Consider the following 7907-nt stretch of genomic DNA (forward strand, 5'->3'; position numbering starts at 1 on the left):
CCCGGGCCTGGGGGGCCCCCTCCGGGGCCCCCCCCCGGGAGAAACCGCGGGACCGAGCCCGCCTTTACGGGAAGGTCCCGGCAGGTGCGCCCCCTCCGCCTCTGGTTCACACTCGGCGCCCTGCATTCCAAACGCGACACTTCCCGGCGCTAATCTTAGTTGCCCGGGCCCCGCATTTTGCCCCGGAGCTCAGGGGAGGCGGGGGCCCGCGGCTGGCGGGGTGGGGGGTGGGGTGGAAGGTGGGGGTAACGGGGGGCGGGGCTGGCTTCAACCACAGTCCCCCCAGCTGTGCTGCGCGCGGAGCCAGGCGCACCCCGCGGAGAAGGCGCTGCCGCTGCGGGGGTTAAGGCGTCGCCAATAGCTGAGTCGCTAGCTGAGTCTGCGCTGGTGGCAGCTGCCCCTTCCCAGGGTCCCGGGGTTCAGGGTCTTTCTCTGAACCCTCGAGGGGGCCGAGTTCCAGGGCTCCACCTCATTGGCTTCTGGGGTCGTAATTCAGAAAACACGAAATTGTTCCTGTGAGCTCAGGGTTCGTGACCTCCCAGGTCTGGGTGCACCTCGGTGTTCTCCAGTGGCCCCCACACGTCCCGGTGTGGGCTGGGTTCAGGCCACTCTTCTGTCGTGAGCAGGGCGCCGAGTCCTGGCCTGGCAGGAGCTAAGGTGTTAGAACGGGGTCTTCCAAAAGCCATGACCTCATGGCCAAGGACAGACTGGTTAAAATCAGCCTGCACAGACTTCCCTGCCACGTCTCCTCCTTCATCTATAAAGTGAGGATCAAAATGAGGTGGTTCAGGAATTCCACCCCCAGATAGGTTTTCTTGGCACCGTTTTTAAAATGTGAACAGAGTGCCTTTGCCGGCCTGGTACCTCCCGCTCTCCACAGCTCCCCTCCTCCAGCCCTGGGGAAGGCCTCTGCCACCTGGGCGGCCAGGCCCCAAGTCAGTGACGTTGCCGTGGCTTTTCCAGACTAGAATCCGAAAAACTGGGATCCGGTTCCGCAAAGGGAAGCTCTCCTCCTCCTCACACGGGCAGCTTCCACCTGCTTTATTTCCTACGCAGAGACTTAAGGTGGGCATGTCCACCCTTCAGAGTTGCCCCTCACAGAGCCACGGCCTGGCCCTGCCTGGCGTGGCCCACCTGGGGACACGGGGTTCCCTGCCCTCAGTGCCCTACACCTGCGGGACTGTGGCCTTTCTCCAGGGAGGGCCCAGCCTGCTCACAGCCCAGGACCAGCCACAGATGGTGACCTGCCTCCCAATCTGAGGAGTGCTGCTCCCGCTCAGGACGTCTGTCTCCTGCTCCTACTGCTCTGTGATAAACAGCTCATATGTAAAGAAAACTTTAGGCCTTGGTAGGGAGCACAGTGGGTTAAAGCGTCGTCCTGATACACCAAGGTTGTGGGTTCTATCCCCAGTCAGGGCACATACAAGGATCAACCAATGAATGCACGAATAAGTGGAACAACACATCAATGTTTCTCTCTCTCTCTCTCTCTCTCTTTCTCTCTCTCTCTCTCTCTGTGTGTGTGTGTGTGTGTGTGTGTGTGTGTGTCTCCCCACCCCTTCCTCTCTCTCTAAAATCAATTTGGGGGGGGGAAAAAAAGAAAGAAAACTTTGGGTAGCATCCCCTCTCCTTTTTGTCACCTTTCTCTTTCAGGCTTCCTGTTTCTTGCTACAATTATCCTAATTTCTATAAAGGAGCTGGAACCACACTCATGTGAATAATTGCAAACATCTGGCTCAATCTGGGGGGTCATAGTTTTGTACACCCTGAAAACAGTACAACCCCAAGGGGACTCCTTCAGAGAGGGGCCAGGGTCAGAGCATGCTGCACCCAGCTTCCTGCTGCATAAGCTCCCAACTCTCAGAGCAGCCCACAAGCTCATGTGGGCAAAGAGTGGAGCTTTCTTCACCCCAATATGCGCTGGCCGCGCGCTCGCGCGTGTGTGTGTGTGTGTGTGTGTGTGTGTGTGTGTGTGTGTGTGAGAGAGAGAGAAAATATACAGGACATTTAAAGAAGTGTGGCATTTTAAATCTGATTGTCAGTCTACTACTCTTTATTTCAAACCTCCCACCCCACACAGGACCCCTGTGCTCCCTCTAACCCTTGGCATGAGCACTTTCAGGGATGACAACCCTCACAAAAGCCGCTCATTCCACTTGTGGACAGTTTTGTTAGTTTGGGCTTTTGTTTGTTTGTTTGGTCTGGGTCCCTAAAACTTCTGCCCATAGGTCCTACTTCTGTGCTCTTGAAGGATAAAAAATAAATCCTATCTATTTCCCCAAAGTACCCTCCCGGTGCCCCCATCCTCCCACCAGTCGCCTGGGGAGCCCAGGGCTTCTGCACTCTGTCCCCTAGCAGCCAGTGTTGAGTCCCTCTTCCTTCTGAGCACCCTGTCCCCACCCACAAACCTAAAGGAAGCCTGTCATTAATGTCTTTTGCTTCCCCTGCCATCTCTGCAGTGTGGTGGACACGTTAAGTAACACAAGCTTTCTGTAGGAGCAGAACATAGGGAGCCGTGTCGCTGACTGTGGGGGTCCCGGCTCAGAGGGTTGCTCAGGAGGGTCTGGGGTGTGCCACCTGGGGAGGCTGCTGGGGGCAGAGCTGGGCCCGAGGCCCTGGCCCTGAGGCAGCAGCGGGGAGGGGAGGGTCTCCTGAGGGATCTTCTGCCTGGGATGCTGCACCTAGCTTCCTGCTGGGACCTCCTGGAGCGACCTCTAAACCCCACGAGGGCAGGGAGATCCCCGCCAGGCTCCTCTTTCCTGGGACCCGGGGACCCTCACACGCAGGACCGCAGGATCGGCCTGCCTCTGGGCAGTGCTGGGAACAGTGAGGCCCTGGGAGTGTGAGCTTGTTCGTGTGCACGTGTGTGCTCACGTGCTGTGCATACGAGTGTGCATATTAGCAAGTGCCTGTGTTAGGGAGAGACGTGAAACTGCTGAAGAGTTATGTGAGAGGTAGGAGGGGAGGAAAATCCCCAAGAAGTTCTATTTTCTTTTTATTGTCTAAAGTTTTACATATGTCTCCTCTCCCCGCCCCCATTAGCAACCCCCCACCGCCCAGTGTCTGTGTCCATTTGTTATGCTAATATGCATGCATACAAGTCCTTTGGTTGCTCTCTAACCACCCCCCCAAGAAGTTCTATTATTTTCATTGTAACATTATTTAAATACTATGTACAAACAAAGTCAGATATGAACGCTTTATGCTGATAGCATCTATACAACTATTTTAAAAATTTACATTATAAATATAAACCAAACCGGAAAAAAAACACTAAATTCAAATTAACAACATTAATTTAATGGTGTAATTAGGTTACGTCGTATCCTGCAATGAGTCTGTGAGAGCTCAGCGCTACCCTTGGCTTTTTCAGGCTACGGCAAACCTGTTTTCCATGCAGCCGCCTTCTCTTGACACCATCCCATCACCGGCCAGCACCCAGCCTCTCCACACAGAAGGTGCTCCATAAATGTCTGTTGATTAATGGAAAAAATAAATGAAGGAAGTCCACCTCTGCTCTTTTCTTAGTAGGATTATTTGGCACATTGCAATAATAAGCACAAAATACAGAGGACTGCAATACGGAGTTATATGTAGAGTTATCATCTAAATTAAAATACAGTATAAAACTTCTCAGCATGAGAATTAGATGCCCACTCAGAGAAACTTGGCTTTCGTGGGAATGGCAGTGTGAGGCCCCACACCAGAAGTCTCTCATTCTCCTCTCTGTCATTGGTAGAGTGTCCCCCGTATCCCCACCTGTTGCCAGTGGAAGCGGGCTTCTTGGGGTGCCGTGGGAACAAGAATTTCCTGAGGCCCCATGGGAGGAGGCGGTATGGTGGAAAGCTTTATCGCTGTGGAATCACACCCCTGAGTTCCCAAGGTCCCGTCTCCTTCCATCCCGCCTTGGGAAAAGTCCCATTTTGTCCTTACAAAACACTTCCGTGGCTTAAAGACAGTTGTATTTGGTTTTCATAATAATAGTTAAGATCAACATTATCATGATTACACACGAGGAAGCCTAGAATGTAGAATTTAACTGCCTTCCTCAACGTCCCACCAGTGCCAGCCCAGGGCTCCAGGCACCTCGACCCACCTCGTCTCGACCCACCTCGTCCTGGCCCCTCTGAGCTGGCGGGTGCTGTTCCATGATCCAAGCACACAGCCTGGAAGGAGCGTGGCGCACAGCAGGCATCCATCAGTGCTTGGAAGTAAGCACCCTTTACCTAAGGAAAAAGGAAGATGTGACAGGGATTCAACATCCTCTCTTCACTCTACACCAACATATATCTGACCCGCTTCTCTTCCCATTTCTTCCTGAAAAGAACAATTAAAACAATAAATCTGGCACAAACACACCCTTTTTTTTCCCTTTCCTTTTATTAGGACACAGGTATACTGAACACATGTAAGATATGGTTCCACTAGTACCTGAAGCCGGGGGATGGATACGTGGGGTTTCATTGTCCTCATCTCCCATTTGTGTATGTTTACAACATTCTGTAACAGTGGTTCTCAACCTTCCTAATGCCGCGGCCCTTTAATACAGTTCCTCATGTTGTGGTGACCCCTAACCATAAAATTATTTTCGTTGCTACTTCATAACTGTAATTTTGCTGCTGTTATGAATCGTAATGTAAATATCTGATATGCAGGATGTATTTTCATTGTTACAAATTGAACATAATTAAAGCATAGCGATCAATCACAAAAACAATATGTAATTATATATGTGTTTTCCGATGTTCTTAGGCGACCCCTGTGAAAGGGTCGTTCGACCCACAGGTTGAGAACCGCTGTTCTATAATGAAAATGGGGTTTTACTGGTTGATTTTAATGCTTCCTCCTGCCCAGGACACTGTGAATGAAGCACGCCCATCCTCTAACCACACATCTGAGGGCAGCCCTGCCCAGGCCTGACTGCTCCACGCCTAGCTTCCAGGGACACCCAGGTCTTACGACAAGCGGAGGCCCAGGCTTTCTTTGGGGCCCCGTCTCTGCAGAGCATTTGCAAGGCCCTCTCCTCTGGGTGACTGAGGTCAGCAGCTGGCCAATGCGTCCGGCTGGCGCACTCTGCTCCCCTGGCCACGGCAGGGCAGAACTCAGCTCCTTCTAGAAATAGACAGCGAATCAAGGGCACACACATCACGCCACACTGTGACGTGTAAAAGGCGTTCTCTCTCCTCTTGCCATCCTCACACCTCACTTCCCGTGTCCCCAGGACAGCAGTCAGGAGCAGGGCTGGGTGTCAGCTGTCGGGGCGTCGCCCACCTGCTGTGGCATTCCTCTGGCTTGTCGCTGCCTGCCAGGCCCGGTCTGGAGGGCAGATGGCCACATAAAAATAGTCGGGAGCCCTCGAGGTGCCACTTCTCCAGCTGTTCTGTTGAGTGGAAGCCAAATGAGAAGGTGGAGAAGTCTTGGCCTCTCTCGGGGCCTTGGAGCGAGGCCAGCGGCTCAGTGCATCCCCCGTGGGGGGAGCAGTGGATAAAATGGTTCTTTCTGTTTCATCAGTTTCCAATCAGTTCTGTTGCAGCTAAAAAGTTCTGTTGGACTGTGTCAGTACACATATAGCTCTGCTTCTTTAAGAAATTAGGGTCCAGATAGATACAGTGGCAGAGAAGCATTGAACAGACTGTCAAATTACAGTGGGAAGGCTGGGGAGTGTTGGAGGGGGGTAAGAGATCAATCAAAGGACTTATATGCACGCATATAAACATAACCAATGGACACAAGACACTGGGGGGTGGGGTAAGGACATGTGCGGGGGGGTAGGGGAGGCCGGGGAAAGGTCAGTGGGGAAAAAAGGAGACATATGTACTACTCTCTGTAATACTTTAAACAAGAAAATAAAATTAATAATAATAATAATAATTCTAGGTACAATGTACTAAATAAATGGTATATTCAATAGTCAAACAATAAATAAATAAAATTTCCTGTGCACTAATCAATTTCAGCTATCAAAAGGCAAGAATAATAATATCTTGATGGGTTTTTATTAGAGAAAATGATGAAATATTTGTAAAAGGGATTTCTCAACCATAGAGTGCCATGTAAATGTTAGTGATTGCTGTTTTACTTAATATTGTTAGTTGTGGAAGAGAATAAAGTTATGCTGTATGCTAAAAAAAAGAAATTAGGGTCCAGACAATGGGGATCCACTAATCAGCAAGCATCAAGTCTCCGTTGAGCAAGATGAGTAAGTTCCAGAGGTCTGCTGTGCAACATAGGTCAACAAGCATAGAGTGGATGCTTCCTTAAGAGAATAGATCTCGTGTTAAGTGTTCTGACCACAATACAATACAATTTTTTAAAAATATATTTTATTGATTTTTTACAGAGAGGAAGGGAGAGAGAGAGAGAGTTAGAAACATCGATGAGAGAGAAACATCGATCAGCTCCTCCCGCACACCCCCCTCATGGGGAAGGTGCCCCCACCCCAGGTACATCCCCTTGCCCGGAACGGAACCTGGGACCTTTCAGTCCGCGGGCCGCCCCCTTTCCCATTGAGCCAACCCGGTTTCGGCAAAAATAAATTTTTTAAAAAAAAAGAAGGGGGGCTTAGGTTCTCCATGTGTGCCCAGGAAAAGTTTTTTGCCCTTTTTCAGCCTCGTTTTCCTCCCCTGGGACTGGGAGTCCTCCCGCGGGGGGGGGGGGGGGGGGGGGCATTAAGTGAGATGCAGGGGAGAAAGCCAGGGCTCCTGCCTGGAGCACCGCGGACTCAGCACCAGATTGCTTTGCTTCTGCCGGATTTAACGAATGAGCCATGGAGCTTCTATTTGGGAGCTGGTCACAAATATACTTCAGGAGGGAAGGGCCAAAGCATTGGGGGACGAGCTGCTAGGCGGGTGGGGAGAGATGTTTTCTGGATCTCTGAGCCAGCTGAGAAGGGAGGGAGTGGCTGCCACAGAATTCCTGCGAACAGCTGAGACAGCTGGGAGGGGTGGGCTCCCGGCCTCCACAGGGTGCAGCTCTCTGAATAGCTATCATCTTACTGCAGAGGAGAAACAACGAGAACTTTGCATCGCTTTGGTTTGGCAGTTTGCGATTTGCAGGCATCGTTACCTGCATTATCTCCGTTGCTTTCCTAGCAAACCTGTTAGGCAGAGAGCGTGCCCACCCACCCAGAGCCTCTAGGCTTGTCAAAGGGCAGGCAGGGCAGGACGGGCTCTGGCCTTCCCACCGCGCCCCCCTGCCCCTGCAATGGAACATTCAGGGCCAAGACTACAACTAGACACAAAACTAGTTCCTACCCAGACCAGCGGGGAATGACGGGGAAAGGATTCAGGCAAAGAACTGGTTGATCATAATCAGTCTCGAACCATTCTGACTATATTTTTAAACCGCCACCTGACTTTATACTTTCCTGGGAGAAAGCCCCGGTTTAGGGAGGCATGATGACCTTGCTCTTTGTTTCCCACCGCAGTAGCCTGGGTCCTCCTTTCAGAGAGGGAAGTCCTTCTGCCCTGCAGGTGCTCTGCCATTCTATTTTCCCACTCACAGTCACTCACCAGGTGCAGTTGCACAGCATGTACTCTGCTGAGTATTATGGACAACGTGCAGGAAGTCTAGTCGCTGACCTCAGGGATTTACACTCTGATCCAGGAGGTAGGATTCCTGAATGTGGCACACCTGGGCAATCTGGTCACGGCGGCGCTTAGTGAGGCCATGACAGTGTGGTTGGTGCAGACCTGGGCAGACGATACACTCAATTCTGACACCTGTAGGGTGATGTCATGTCCAACTGGAGTCTGGGACCGGAACATTTCTCTATTACACACACACACACACACACACACACACACACAAGCAATTACCTTTTAAATCACATAATCACTTAGATCAGTTTCTATTTTGCTTAATGTGGGGGATTGGATGTTGTCTTTTGTCACTTTTCAGTCTTTCCA

At 51.2% G+C, this 7907-nt stretch overlaps 1 long non-coding RNA gene across 2 annotated transcripts; it reads right to left on the reverse strand.

The window, feature by feature from the left end:
• Positions 1-3278: 3278 nt before the first annotated feature.
• Positions 3279-5514, reverse strand: LOC106697267. Of its 2 annotated transcripts, none has more exons than XR_001348331.2 (3): positions 4960-5514; positions 4097-4226; positions 3279-3473 (listed from the first exon to the last, which is right to left on the reverse strand). It is a non-coding gene; the product is annotated as an uncharacterized LOC106697267 (long non-coding RNA). The 2 variants fall into 2 exon arrangements; XR_001348330.2 differs by having other exon boundaries at positions 4112-4226; positions 4960-5513.
• Between the last annotated feature and the right edge of the window lie 2393 nt (positions 5515-7907).

The sequence above is a fragment of the Myotis lucifugus genome, unplaced genomic scaffold (genome assembly GCF_000147115.1).
Source record: "Myotis lucifugus unplaced genomic scaffold, Myoluc2.0 scaffold_58, whole genome shotgun sequence".
NCBI lineage: Eukaryota > Metazoa > Chordata > Mammalia > Chiroptera > Vespertilionidae > Myotis > Myotis lucifugus.